The 16053-nt window shown below is 40.4% G+C and overlaps 1 long non-coding RNA gene across 1 annotated transcript in view; it reads right to left on the reverse strand.

Moving 5' to 3' along the window:
- The window catches only part of LOC126951985 (uncharacterized), a 79422-nt gene that overhangs the window by 19646 nt on the left and 43723 nt on the right, over positions 1 to 16053 (reverse strand). Inside the window, exon 2 of the long non-coding RNA XR_007724753.1 lies at positions 7578 to 7611. This is a non-coding gene — a long non-coding RNA (uncharacterized LOC126951985). The remainder of the gene's footprint in view (positions 1 to 7577; positions 7612 to 16053) is intronic.

Here is a 16053-nt window from a genome sequence, read left to right on the forward strand (position 1 = left end):
AAAACATTTATTTTCTGCCCCTTTAAGAAAGAACTCACTCATCACTGATGTAACAAAAAGTGGTCCATATTGAAAGAATTGTAGGACACAGTAAGTAAACACAGAAAAATGTGTTTTCACTCAATCCTTCTCAAAGCTTTAACGTGCTATTATGTATTATAACAGTAACTAAACTATAACTATGCATCCTCCCCAAACTATTTGACCATATAGATCTTCCTTCTGGGCAGGCTTTGTGATATATTCAAGGTTATTATGAAGTGTGGTGCATGTGTTATTCAACCAAAGGAAGTTTTCTCTGTGCCTTTGTAGGAATTCATAAAGACAACTTACTACATTCAGGGCCCAGATGCAGCTCTTTATGGAAAACGACGCCATGCAAAACAGTGCCTCTGCTCGGAGTTCACAATCATTTCGAGAAATACAAGATTCATTTTTTAAAGTGTAGAAACGGTATCTCTCAAAGACATCAGTAATAGAAATAAAAGCCAGTAATTAAATTTGGATTTATTCTCTTTTTTCTAGCACACAGCCTTTGGGATAGGGTAGAGAAAGAAGCGCCCTTCCTTACAAAGACAGGAAATCGGGCATCTCAGTTTTAAGAACTGTGTCTCTTTATCCACAGGGATTGGTAAACAGACTTTTCAAAGTGTTGCTAAGAACCATAAAACTTTCGTATCTTTTGTATGTTAGGGCTTTAGAGAGAACAGGGAATGAAGAAGAGCTGAAAAGAACATGTATAAGAGACTAAGAGACCAGGAGAGAGTGTGGGATGTGACCTTGAAGCCCAGAGCATGGTCTCCAGAGTGTTCCAGGGGCAGTAAATGGCCAAGTGTGCAGGGCCAGTGCACAGATGTTGGTCAACGCAAAATGGCACGTGCAAGTTCCACAGCTGCCGGATAAAACCCTGCATCAACACGGTGACCCTGCACCAACATTATGGCCCAGGAAAGGTCACCAGGGAGGCTTGCCTTGCCCTGGCTGTGGGAATAGTGCTCTGCTTGTTCTTTGCAACTTGTTTGTTCAATTTTGACCATCACATGAATGGAATCAATATCACGCCACATATGTTAAGACATTACCAGCAAAACACAGGACAGACAGACAGCAAAACACTGAGAATTGTGCAGGTTTCAAGGAGCTGAACTCTGTGAGGTAAGTTTTACGTATCTACTCATTGTAAATATAAGTAATGTTTTAAAAGAGGTTTTGCCTTGACCTAGAGCATAAGCAAGTTCCCTGACTCAAAATATTCTATTCTCCACTACTTCAATTGTTCAGTTTTCCCAACTCCCTAGATCCTTCAACAGGCATCCAGGTCTGCCCAGGATGCAGCCCAGAGATTTCTGGTTTGCCCAGTTTAGAAATCCAAAAAGTCTTGCTTTTTACCTTTAGATAGTTCCAAAACAGGAAAATAACCCTATTTCTTAAGTGTTAATAATATGAGAGGTCATAAAATTGATTAGACATTACGATACATGAAGTATGAGATGGTTAAATCAGACACAAAAGAACTAGAGATTTTAACCTGTATCAGACCTTCCTGTAAACCAAGGGATAGGCATAAATGACTTTGAGACATAAGGAAGCATGAAGACTGAGACCACCTGGCACCCATACCTCACTGGGTCAGAATGTTCCCTAACCCAAATTAAATACGTGAGATATCTAGATGATGTTACATAGGATATTATGTTACAAAGGGAGCTACTTTGATCGTAAAATATCTCCATTTTTACCTTTGAAAATACATAACTGTCATTGATATTTTTAGTGGATCATGCTCCATAAATTCATACATTTCAGTTTGGTTCACTATAAAAAATCTAAGTTGACCAGATATAACCTGCTAAAAGCATTCTTTCAATAACGACTCTTCCCTATACTAGTAAATGCTATCAATAATTTATGTTAGCATGTTTTTAAAAAGACCTATTCGTAATTTTTTTCTTTGTATTCTCACTCTTGGTGTTCATATGATAGAAAAAAATGGGTTATAGATCAGCTACTAATCCTTTCTTTCCCATTCTTTACTTTCAAATATCATTTCCTAAGCACTTTATTACACTAGGTTTTAAAATAAAACAGCTCAGGCAGCAAAGAATTGGAAAATGGAAGCAAATTACAATTGGAGACATGGCATGGACATTAAGCCTTGAAATCAGAAAAAGATGTGGATTTGAAGCCTAATTGCATGCACCCTAAATGATATGAAAGGGCTATCATCTGCATAATGGAGATGATGATACATGGGCCTCATAGATTTGCTTAATGACTGAGTAAAATAATATAACAAACATGTTTAGCACAGTGTTATACTCTTAGGAAAACCTGAGTAAAAGTTAACTATTATTTTGTTACAGTTTTGAAGGTGATAGGGCATGGTTATTGGTGACCTTGAGAGACAGAAAAATTCAGAAGAGCATAAAAGAAAGTAGATAACTACTGCTCATCAATACCCAGCTCTCTTCTATAGTGGGGCATATGGGATTCTTGTACTCCTTCATCTCCTTGAAGGTAAGTGTATGTGACTTGTCCTGGCACCTGAGATCCTATTTCCTAAGCAAGAAGTGACATAAGCCATTCCCACCCAGGTGCAAGTACCTATGAGCCGGTGCTCACCTCTTCAGCTGACCCTTCCCAAGATGCAGTGACCATGGAAGCACTTACTGATATGGAGGTGCCTATCAGTAGCACTCAATGGAAGTGGCCTAGAATATCCAGCTAACACATGGAGACAGCTGTCCTGAGAATTCACAAGCTACAAAATGGACTATCTTTGTGTGAGAACTCACTATTTCTGAGGCTACTTCACTGAGAGTGTTTATTATTTCAGAATAACGTAGACTATTTTGACTCATGCAACTTGTATCTAGAGAAAATTCAGCAACTTTCTATAATTAAAGTAAGGTTGTCTGAATTTATGTGCATGCATTTTATTGCCATTTACATTTCATGCTTCCCAAAGTACAACCCAGCATACAATGTGATGAAGGAATTGGATAAACATGCATACAGTGAATGGCAAAATTTATTCTTGCATTTTGAGATTCCAATAAAAGAGGTCTAAATGTGGTATTATACTTACTGTATCAAGTAGCTGATTTTGCAGACTAATTTTCATCCACAGTATGCCCCTTGCACAAAAGAGTACACTGCTCAGAATGCATATTGACAAATGCCTGATCCTTTCTAGTCATGATGAATAGAATAGGTTGTCATAACAAATTGCTATCTTCTAGAACAGATTTTGAAAAAAAAAAAGCCAATAGAGAGAATGTCAACAATCCCTGGGCTTTTCAGTTGATGATAAGTAGAGATCAATACCTTTTATTTAAATGGACATGCATTACACCTGCTATATTCTTTCTACATTGATGTCAACTTGGCATTTCCCTAGAAATTTTTCTTACAAGAAAAGCAATATTGTATCCTTTTATTCCTTCTGTCCTGAGTCTATATGCATGCTATTTCTGTAGAAGGTTTCTATAGAAGAACCTTTCTATAGAAGTTTTTAACAGCCAGCGATACAAACTAAAATTTGAATAAAAGAGAAAGTAATTTCTTGTTAATAGATTACCTTTTATTATATTTGAGATGAGAAGTTTTATTAAAATATTTATTGAGAGAGGTAAATTGTTTCAGATCATTTCAACACCTTACATGGAATATATGTACGTATTTATTTCTATTTTATGTGAATAGTATGATTAACTGCCAATCATTTAGAGTTATTTATACTAAATGCTAGATGATTTTTATGTAGTATTTAAATCTATTTCCTCAATCCTAAACCAAAAATATATATTTGATTTTCCTTCAATATCTTTGTTACTTATGACTCTTATTAAGCTCAGGATTTAATGGTCCTGGCTCTATTCCTGACACCTTATCAAAGTTGTGCTGGAATTTTTTCTTGAGCAAACTGCCACTGTATTTCAGAATGCAATGCCCTGCCTCATCTCTTGTGGTCACTCCTGCAATTCCCCATGTCTCACAGCTCCACCATCATTTGAAATGAGACTTTGCTGACTTCTAAAACACTTTCATTGTTCTTTCATTCTTATCTTCCAACTTCTGGTCGAAATAATACGAAAAGTTTACCTTTTACATGTAGACTTTGAAGCGTCACAATATTCTAAAGAATTTCGTGTAACGTATGTGCTGAGGGTCACCCCTCATTGTGTCAAATTTTTCACAAATCTATTTTAACTTCCGTTTCAAGATGCCATTGTGTCCAAGCGGGCTGGGCATGTAAGAGTCACATGACACTGGAGCATGTCGGGTAGAAAATAGCTCCACTAGGACCATGATGGCTGGGATCCCTGGAGGTCCTAGCAGAGAGTACGAGATATGTGTTACGGTCATTCATCCCCCTAGAGAAACACTGGAAAATAATATCATAGCCAGAGAAAAGACTCGAAAGGAACCTAAAGATGTGGCTTTAAGTCACTTCCTCTATGATGTGATCATGACAGATTCTATCAGCTCTATTGTTTTAGTGCAGTTGCTATGAAACTGTTCTATTAAAATAGAATAGAAATTTAATATTCTATTCTATTCTGTTATATTGAAAGTCAAGAGCCTCATCAGCTAATGAGAGGAGCTGAGTCTTCCATGTGCCAGAAATTTTAGCCAGAGAGCTAAAGCTTCTCCCAATGCTCAGCAGGAAATAGGGGGCATTTTCTCAGCTTCTATGCAATTGTTTTGGGGGAAGGAGCACGGAATGGAGTCAAAAAACAAATATACAACACAACCAACCTACCATCTAGGTTGGGTTGGGGAGCCAAACAGCTAGAGAAAGGGAGGCCAGGGAAGAAAAAATGGGACACTGACCCCTGAGAAGACACAGGTAAGGGCCACAAATCTAAGAGACAGAGAGGGAGAGGCAGGAGAGAAAGAGAACATGCACAAAGTGAAGGAGTTTGAGTGTAACACACATACACACATCTTTCTAGGGATTTAAAAAAACAAAAAATAAGATTTTCATACTATATATTCAGTAAATGCACTGGGGAATGGCTTGGTCACCACTGAAACTGAGGTCTGCAAAATCAAGTTAAGAAACTATTTAGAGGCGTACAGCATAAAAAAGGGACATCTGAAGGACATAAAAGGAACCTGGAAGATAGTGTAGGGTAGTGCCAGGAAAACAAAATGTTTACAATAGGAGCTGCAGAGTGTAGGAACACAATACAACTATCATCATGAAAAAGAAAAAAGTCTAACCTTAGAGTATGTAAAAATTCAGTGAAGATATTCCTCACAGAACACTGAGAGAAAGTTCTGGCCAAATGAAGAAACAAAAATACAAAGCTGAAAAGATAAGGATTTGTGAACGTCAGAAAAGAGGAAATATTGGGGGAATATGATGGTTAATATGACACTCGAAAATAATGTATTCTGCAATTGTTGGATGACCAGTTCTAGAAATGTCAGTTAGGTTAAGGTGGCTAATAATGTCCTTAGGATCTACTATATCATGAATTTTTTTTTTCTCAAATTGTCCAATTAGTTACAAAGAAACATGCATGAATATCACCAACCATGTCTATTAATACCTCCAAAATGTGCTGTGGATTTGTCTGTTTCTCCCTTAAATCTCGACAGTTTTGGCTTCCTGTTTTAAAGTTCTCTCATTAGGCACAAAATACAGTATTTATAACTTCTTTATGTTTTGGCAGGTTTATCATTGTAAGACCTCTCTCTCTCTTTTACTCTAGTAAAATTCTTTGCCTTGAAGTCTAGTTTGAATCTTACTAATATAATCTCTCTTCCTTTCTGATGTTTATTGTTTTAAGGAAATATTATTTCTAATATTATATTTTCACCCCACATATGTTTGTGTGTTGTAAACCCTTCTCTTGTGGGCAGAATACAATTGACTTTTCCCAGATCTATCCTTATAATTCCAGTCATATGATTGGATTATTCAGTTTATTACATATAACATCATTATTAATATGATTTTTTTAGGTGTACTATTTTATCATGTTACCTTTCCATTTTATTTTTTGTTTCTCCTTTAGTCATTCTTTTAAACGTTTTTTTGATTATTCCATTTTATTTAGTGTATTGAATTTTTAGCTATTTTTAAAATCATTTTAGTAGTTTCTCTAATTATTACAATATGCATTTTTAACTTAGAGTCATCTTGGAGGTATTATTTAATTACTTCAGGTAAAATATAGGAAATTTCAAAGAAATGTATTTTTATTTAACATTCCCATCCTTAGTGCTTATTGTCATGTATATTGTATCTACATACATTATGAACTAAGCTAAACTAAACAAAAACACTTTGTGCTTTAAAAAATCGTATATTTTTAAATGAGATATATAGATGAGATGATAGGTGATTGATAGATAACATAGATAGATAGATAGCATAGATAGATGATTGATAGATGATGTAGATAGATAGATGATAGATAGGGCACTAATGACTTCAGTCAGACAGAGTTTGGATTACTAAAGTAGACTTATAGGACCCCGTAGGACAATGCCTATGAAACAAGCTTACTTTAGGAAAAGGATAGAACATAGTAACTGCACTAAAGCAAGGACATGCACAGCAGCCAGAGGCTGCCCCACAAAGCAAGACCCATGGCACCCAGAGTGGGCCCCAAGAGTCATCCCCTGAAAGACCTTGTAGATGGATGCACTCTCTTATTCAAATCCAGAATCACTGACCTGCACCTGGATACCTCCAAATCTCAGCTAGGGCATTTTAAACCTACATACTATTAGTTTCTAAGGCTTCATTAAAAAAAAAATACCAAAGATTGAGTGGCTTAAATAACAGAAATTCATCTTCCCACAGTACTTGAGGCTGGAAATTCAAGATCAAGATGTCAGCAGGGCCAGTTCTTTTTGAGACATTTCTCTTGACTTGCAGATGACCATCTTCTTGTGTCTTCACACGGTCTTTACTTATCGAACATCTGTGTCCTAATCTCCTCTTCTTATAAGAAGAGATTCTTATAAGAATGCAGGTCATATTGAGTTGGACACTATCCTACTAACCTCATTTTAACTTATCTAACTCATAAAGGCCCTATCTCCATATACAGTCACATTCTGAGGTACTAGGAAATAGAACTTCAACAAATGAATGTGAGGAAAACACAGTTCAGTCCAGAACATCCTGCTCATCACGTGGGCATAGTCTTGCTATCCAACCTGCCTCACTGGCAGAGCCCTCTGGAGACCTTACCTGGGTCAGTGCAAATCCTTGATCCCATTACACAAACTACCTCCAACCCTCCTTGTCCCCACGATGATGAAGCACATTATTAGTCAGAACATGTAGTGCCTTCACTAGGCACCAGTACTGTGCAGGGACAACACTTATTTCAACAAAAGAGTCAGGTCAATTGAAGTCTTCCTGTTGTAATTAACCCTCGGTGAGGTGTGTGTGTGTGCATGCATGTGTGTGCGTGTGTGTGTGTATGAGACTGTGTGCATGTGCGTGCATGCGTGCACGTGCGCGCACGTGCGCACGAGAGAACACATTTCTAGATCAACACATTTCTAATTGTTACCTGTGGGGCGATTTGCCCAACCACTCCACTTACCATGATCAAAAGTTGATCTTCAGTTTTGACTGACCTTGCAAGGTACCAGGGAGAGAAGGAAAAAAAAAGCCCATCATAATGGGAATTCCAACAGGAGATATCTAAATAAAGGTGGGACCCTATGGAGCTGGGTTCCCCGATAATGGATAATCCCACTTTAAAACAACTTCTTCCCATTAGTCCCTTTCCCAGGTGACTACAAAGGAAGTTGCCTTATTCAGAGCAAACAAGAGGAGAACAAATACATGTATGTATATTCGTTCTACATTCATACAAATGCAAATATATATGTGTGTGTGTGTGTGTGTGTATGTATATACGGATAGATTTACAACCACAAGACTATGTTTGTGAATTGTGAACACTTATTTATTCAATATAAGTGGCTCAAAACATCTGTGGCCATACATTGAATTTAAAATGGTTCCAATTTAAGATGCCGATTTAAGATTTAAGATGTCAATTTAAGGCAGAGACAAATTCAAATGTTTTCCAACTGATGACACTTTGTCCTGTGCCTTAAACAATCCCCACAAATAAAACTAGCAGCTAAGTAATTAGATGTCAAGGAATCAAGACACAATGACTGAGAGTAATCAGAGGAAAACAGTTTAAAAAACAGATGTAAAACTCTTTTGATATGATATTTATCAGACATATATGATAAAGCAACTGTATTAGTCTGTTCTTACACTGCTATAAAGATACTACCTTACACTGGGCAACTTATAAACAAAAGAGGTTTAATTGACTCACAGTTCCACATGGCTGAAGAGGTCTCTGGAAACTTATAATCATGGTGGAAGGTGAAGGGGAAGCAAGGCACATCTTATACGGCAGCAGGGAACAGAGTAGGGGAGGGGAGAACTGCCAAACACTTTTTTTTTTTTTTTTTTTTTTTGAGACGGAGTCTCGCTCTGTCGCCCAGGCTGGAGTGCAGTGGCGCGATCTCGGCTCACTGCAAGCTCCACCTCCCGGGTTCACGCCATTCTCCTGCCTCAGCCTCCCGAGTAGCTGGGGCTACAGGCGCCCAAAACCGTGCCTGGCTAATTTTTTGTATTTTTAGTAGAGACGGGGTTTCACCGTGGTCTCGATCTCCTGACCTTGTGATCCGCCCGCCTCGGCCTCCCAAAGTGCTGGGATTACAGGCGTGAGCCACCGCGCCCGGCTTGCCAAACACTTTTAAAACCATCAGATCTTGTGAGAATTTCCTGTCACAAGAACAGCATGGGGGATACTGCCCCCATGATCCAGTCATGTCACACCAGCTCCCTCCCTTAATCCATGACAATTACAATTGGAGATAAAATTTGGATGAGGACATAAAGCCAAACTGCATTATTCTGCCACTGGTCCCTCCAAAATCTCATGTCCTTCTCAGACTGCAAAATCAATTATGCCTTCCCAACAGTCCCCCAAAGCCTGAACTTATTCCAGCGTTAAGCCAAAATCCAAGTCCAAAGTCTCAGTGGAGACAAGGCAAGTCCCTTCTGCCTATGAGCCTGTAGAATCAAAAGCAAGTTAGTTACTTTTAAAAAATGATGAAGGTACAAGCACTGGGTAAATGTTTCCATTTCAACTGAGAAAAATTGGCCAAAACAAAGTGGCTAAAGGCCCCACACAAGTCCCAAACCCAGATGGGAAGTTGTTAAACCTTAAAACTCCTAAATCTCCTTTGACTCTGTGTTTCACACCCAGGGCATGCTGATGCAAAGGGTAGGCTCCCAGAGCCTTGAGCACCTCTGCCTCTGTGGCTCTGCAGCATACAGCCCATGTGGCTACATTTGTGGGATGGTGTTTAGTGCCTGCAGAATTTCCAGAGGCAAGCTGTCAATGTATCTACATTTCTGGGATATGGAAGACAGTGGCCCTCTTCTCACAGCTCCACTAGGCAGTGCCCCAATGGGAAACCTGTATAGCAGTTCCAACCCCATATTTATCTTCTGCAATACCCTAGCAGGGGTTCTCCATTAGGGCTCCACTCCTGCAGCAAACTTCTGCCTGGACATCCAGACATTTCCACATATCCTCTGAAATCTAGGTGGAGGCTCCCAAACTTCAACTCTTTTCTTCTGCATGCCCACAACTCTAACAATACCTGGAAGCCACCAAAACTTGGGGCTTGCAGCCTCTGAAGCCATGACTTGAGTTATACCTTGGCTTCTTTATTATAGTTCTCTAGAGGGGAAGAACTAATAGGATAGATGTATATATGAAGGGGAATTTATTAAGGAATATTGACTCACATGATTACACGTGAAGGCCCAAAATAGGCCTCTGCAAGCTGAGGAGCAATGAAGCCAGTCTGAGTCCCAAAACCTCAAAAGTAAGGAAGACAACAGTGCAGCCTTCAGTCTGTGGCCAAAGGCCCGAGAGCCCTTAGCAAACCACTGGTGTAAGTCCAAGAGTCCAAAAGCTGAAGAACTTGGAGTCTGATGTTCAAGGGCAGGAACCGTCCAAAATGTGAGAAAGATGAAAGCCAGAATACTTAGCAGGTTGACTTCTCCCACCTTATTCTGCCTGCTTTATTCTAGCTGCACTGGCAGTTGATTAGATGGTGCCCACCCACATTGAGGATGGCTCTGCCTCTCCCAGTCCACTGACTCAAATGTTAATCTTCTTTGGCAGCACCCTCACAGATACACACAGGAACACTACTTTGCATCCTTTAGTCAAACTGACACTTAATATTAACAATCAAAGTTCCACCCCTTGTCAACTTGAACGCATACACATCTCCTGAAATTATACATAATCTCCAAATAAAGACAATAATGAAGTCATAATTATGGCTAAGAAAATATAGCTATCCCTTGTACAACCGGAAGCACATTAATCCTTAACCTAAATGCTATTACATAAAGTTAACAACATTTAAATGCTAATATGAAGTCAGCAAATCTTATGTCACATGAAAAGGAAAAAGAAAGGAAATAAAACTAAGATTCTTTTAATACAAGTGTATACATGCATAAACCTATTCTTAACAAAATAAAAAATATATTCATAACAATTACAGTTCTTGTTTCTGCAACTGGCCATATTGTCATGTCTGGTTTTGATGACTACCTTCTTCTGCTACCCATTCTGTATTCCCTTTGCCTTCTGCAAGTACCTCAGGGGGTCATGCTTTCTTTCTCCTGGTGGAGTGACCCAAACCTTCATGCCTAAAGAGTCTGGGCCATTTGTAGTCCTGCCTGGGTTGGACCATTGTAGTTTCCCATTGACCTTAATCACAGGGCATGGTTATATTAAGAGATGCCCTATGGAATCTCCTGTGTTTTATACATACTCTTTGTTACTCCATTGTGTAATAGTAGATTGATTTCATCTTGATAGTCTGGGTCAATCACCCCAACCAACATTGTAAGATAATTTCTTAGTACAAGTGTATACATGCACAAACCTATTTTTAACAAAAGAAAAATTATATTCATGACAATTACAGTCTTAATTTCTGCAACTGGTCACGTGGTCAGTTATTAGTTATTCCTCCTACCCCTGGAGGTAGGAGGAGCCCAAAGTGGCCAGGTGGCAATTGTAAATTTTGGTTTAATGGAATCATTGTTGTATCTCCTGGTGGCAGCATTCCTCTCTCTGGAACTAAAACCTGTAGGCAAACAGAACATAAAGTCGTGGAAACAGGAAGCAAAAATTTTGCTAGTGGGTCACTAGGGGTTATAGTAAGTGGTGGCACTTCCTCTTCCACTCCTTGATTCCTGGACCCATGAATCCTGGCTATGGGAGAAAGAGCACTATACATTGGATGCTGATTCAGAGCATACACAACCTTCTGGAAAGCTTTGTCCCAGCCATGCAAAGTATTGTTACCTAGTTGGCATTGTAATTGTGACTTTAAAGACTATTTCACTAATCTATCAATCTAGCTGCTTCAGGAAGAAGGGGAACATGATAAGACCATTGAATTCCATGAGCATGAGCCCACTGCTGCACTTCTTTAGCCATGAAGTGAGTGTCTTGGTCAGAGGCAATGCTGTGTGGAATACTATGATGATAGATAAGGCATTCTGTGAGTACATGAATGGTAGTCTTGACAGAAGCATTGCATGCAGGATAAGGAAACCCATATCCAGAGTAAATGTCTATTTCAGTGAAGACAAACTGCTGCCCTTTCCATGATGGAGGAGGTCAAATAATCAACCTACCACCAAGTAGCTGAATGATCACCCCAAGAAATGGTACCATATCAAGGGCTCACTGTTGGTCTCTGCTGCTGGCAAATGAAGCACTCAACAGAGGTCATAGCCAGGTCTGCCTTGGTAAGTGAAACTCCATGTTCTTAAGCCCATACATAGCCTCTATCCCTGCCACCATGACCATTTTGTTCATGGGCCCATCGGGCAATGACAGGAATGGCTGGGAAAAGAAGCTGAGTGGTGTCCACAGAATGAGTCACCACTTGATCCTCCTCTGCTGAGGTCACCCATGGATGAGTATTCAGATGAGATACAAATATCTTCAGTTTTTTAACCACTCAGAAAGGTCCATCCACCTACCTCTTCCCCAAATTTCTTTGTCACCAATTTTCCAATTATGCTTCTTACAAGTCCCTGACGATCCAGCCAAAGCATTGACTACAGCTCATGGATCAGTATATAATCGCACATCTGGCCATTTCTCTTTTCAAGCAGAGTGCACAACCAGGTGCACTGCCTGAAGTTGTGCCCATTGAGATTTCCCTTCACCACTGTCCTTCAGAGATGTCCTAGACAGGAGCTGTAGTACTACAGCTGTCCACTTTTGGGTGGTGCCTGAATATTATGCAGAACCATCTGTAAACCAGGCCATAGTCTTCTATTCCTCTGTCAACTCATCATAGGGAACTCCCCATGAGGCCAGCAGTGCAGGCTGGGGAGAGAAGGCAGGGTGGAATGAGTGGCAACCATGGACACTTCCTCATGTAACTTACTTGTGCCTTCAGGACCTGCTTGAGCCCAGATCACTTCTGATGATGGAATGCTGCTATGCATGCCCAACTTTGTGGCTACATGGTTCAGAAAGCACCCAGTTTATGATAAGCAGTTCAGGTCACATGGTGACTTGATGACCTATAGTCAAGCTTTCAGTTTCTACCACAGTCCAGTAACAGGCCAAGAGTGGTCTCTCGAAAGGAGAGTAGTTATCTACAGAAGATGGCAGGGCCTTGCTCCAAAATCCTAGAGGCTTCAGCTGTGAATCCCCTATAAGTGCCTACCAAGGTCTCCAAAGAGCATCCCTGTCTGCCTGAGGGATGTACCATCAGATTTGCTGGGTCATATGGCCCAAGTGACAGATCAGCCTGCACAGAGCCTTCTCCTGTTCTGGACCCACACAAAACTGACAGCCTTTCAGGTCTTTCAATAAATAGGCCAGAGTCACACATCCAAATGAGGAATGTGTTGCCTTCAAAATCCAAATGGGCCCACTAGGTGTTGTACGACTTTCTTAGTTGTAGGAGGGGCCAAATGCAACAACTTATCCTTCCCCTTAGAAGTAATCTCAACAGGCCCCACACCACTGGACCCTTAGAAATTTCACTGAGGTAGAATGTCTCTAAAGTTTAGTTGGATTTATTTCCCATTCCGTGGCATGCAAATATCTCACCAGTGAGTCCAGTGCATTTGCTACATCTAGCTCACTGGGTCAAATTGGCATAATGTCATCATTATAATGGACCAATGTGATACATTTTGGAAGTGAAAAGCGATCAAGATCCCTGCAAACAAGATTATAACACAGAGCCAGAGAGTCGGTATACCCCTGAGGTAGGACAGTAAAGGTATATTGTGGCCTTGCCTCTGGTGGGCATTATAGACAGGAATGGAGAAAAAGGCATTTGCCAAATTAATGGCTGCATACTAGGTACCAGGAGATATGTAAATTTGTTCAAGCAATAAAACTACATCTGATACAGTAGCTGTAATTGGAGTCACCATTTAGTTAAGCTTATGATAATCCACTGTCATTTCCCAAGATGCATCTGTCCTCTTCACAGGCAAAATAGGAGAATTGAATGGGGATATGGTGGGAATCACCACTTCTGCGTCTGTCAAGTCCTTGGTGGTGGTACTAATCTTTGCAACACCTTCAGAGATGTGATTTTGTTTGATTTACTATTTTCCTAGGTAGAGGCAGCTCTAATGGCTTCTATTTGGCCTTTCCTGCCATAGTAGCCCTCGTCCTACCAGTAAGGGAGTCAATGTGGGGATTCTGCCAGCTGCTAAGTATGTCTACGCCAATTATGCATTCTGGCCCTGGAGAAATGACCACAGGATGAAACTGGGGACTCACTGGACCCAGTGAAAGTTGAACCTGTGCTAAAACTCCATTAATTACCTTACTCCCTAAGCCCGTACACTAACTGAACTGGAGAACCACAGTGATGTTTTGATTCCCCTGGAATCAACATCAGCTCAGAGCCAGTGTCCAGTAGTCCCTGAAAGTTTTCTTCATACCCCTTTCCACAGTGCACAGTTACCCCAGTAAAAGGCCAGAGGTCTCCTTGGGGAAGGATGGGAGAAAGACAAACAGTATAAATTGTCGCTATGTGTAGTGGGGTCCTTCCTCAGGGAGACCCAGCTTCCCCTTTATTCAAGTGGTTCTGGGTCTGTAAACTGGTTCAAGTTTGGAAATTGATTGAAGGATCATGATTCTCTACTTTTATAATTTAAATTAGTCTTTTGTTACTTGACCTGGAAGTTTTCTGCTTATATGAATTAAGTAAGAATGCAGTAGGCTTCCTATCTATTTCACTTCTAGGTACACCATAATTAATTAACCAATGCCAGAGCTCTGCATGAGTCAGACTGTTCTGATTGCTGCTTTATCTCTGCTGTTCATTACAGTAACTACGCCCACATTGCCGTTGATGATTGAGTGCCACCAGTTGGCCCCTGCCAGCTCGGAATCCAATTATTCCCATTGCATTTAAATTTTCTAATTGAGTAACTGTGGTTCCCACTGTAAGATGTGCCATACAGAGAAAAGCAATCACAGAGCTCTTCAAAAACTCAAGCACTCCCATCACAAATCAATTTCACAAGGGTATGATAACGGGTATGTCTTCTGGAACCTCCCAGTTGGGATGAGTAGGTCTAAAGTGACTAATTTACATCACCATCCCAGTCTCCCTAACCTTTGGATCCTTTCCTCTACATTAAACCAAGGGAGATTAGATACTCCTAGCTCACTCACAGTGGGCCTTTTTTTAATTCATATTTCAGCTAACCAAGCTAATAAACTATAAGAACTTTTTTTTTAACTCCCCAAGCTGCAACATTAAATGCAGAGTCCCTGCTAAGTGGGCCCATATCAATAAATTCAGTTTGATCCAACTTTATGTTCCTTCTATCATTATCCCGCACCCTTAATATCCATTTCTATGCCTGTTCTCCAGTCTGATCCAACTTTATGTTCCTTACATCATTATCCCACACCCTTAATATCCATTCCTATGCCTAATCTCCAGTCTGATCCAACTTTATGTTCCTCCCATCGTTATCCCACACCCTTAATATCCATTCCTATGCCTGTTCTCGAGATTTCTGCTTATATAAATTAGAAAACTCAAGAAGTTCTTTTGGAGTGTAGCACACCTCCTCATGAGTCACACTCTGAACCTCACCTTTAGGAACCTGCCAAGATTCGAGTCTAGTCTATAAGCAAATAGGTGTGTTGAGGGTGAGTCCTGAGCAGAATCACCTGACAACTGCCTCAGAGGAGGCCATCACTGTTGCCTCAGGCAGTGCATGGTTTATCTTATCAGACTAAGGTGAAAAGGCTGATGGCAGCCTGGGTGGGGAGGGTATGTTTCCACCACTAATAGGATAGATATATATATGAAAGGGAGTTTATTAAAGAGAATTGATTCACAGGATCACAAGGTGAAGTCCCACAATAGGCTGTCTGTAAGCTGAGGAGCAAGGAAGCCAGTCCAAGTCTCAAAACCTCAAAAGTAGGGAAACTGACAGTGCAGCCTTCAGTCTGTGGCCAAAGGCCTAAGGACCCCTAGCAAACCATTGGTGTAAGTCCAAGAGTCCAAAAGCTGAAAAGTTGGAGTCTGATGTTCGAGGCAGGAAGTATCCAGCACAGGAGATAATTGAAAGCCAGAAAACTCAAGAAGTTGACCTCTCTCACCTTCTTCTGCCTATTTTATTGTAGTTATGCTGGCAGTTGATTGGATGATGCCCATCTACATTGAGGGTGGGTCTGCCTCTCCCAGTCCACTGACCCAAATGTTAATCTCCTTTGCCAACACCCTCACAGACACACCGAGGAACAATAATTTGCATCCCTCAATCCAATGAAGTTGACAGTTAATATTAATCATCACAGCCCCTTTTAGACACAGCAGGAGCTGGAGCAGCTGGGACGCAGGTCACCATGTCATGAAGCTGCACAGAGTAGTAGGGTCCTTGGCCCAGCCCACAAAACCATTTTTCTCTCCTAGGCCACCAGGTCTGTGATGGAAGGTGCT

Source organism: Macaca thibetana, chromosome 4 (assembly GCF_024542745.1).
Source record: "Macaca thibetana thibetana isolate TM-01 chromosome 4, ASM2454274v1, whole genome shotgun sequence".
NCBI classification, from domain to species: domain Eukaryota; kingdom Metazoa; phylum Chordata; class Mammalia; order Primates; family Cercopithecidae; genus Macaca; species Macaca thibetana.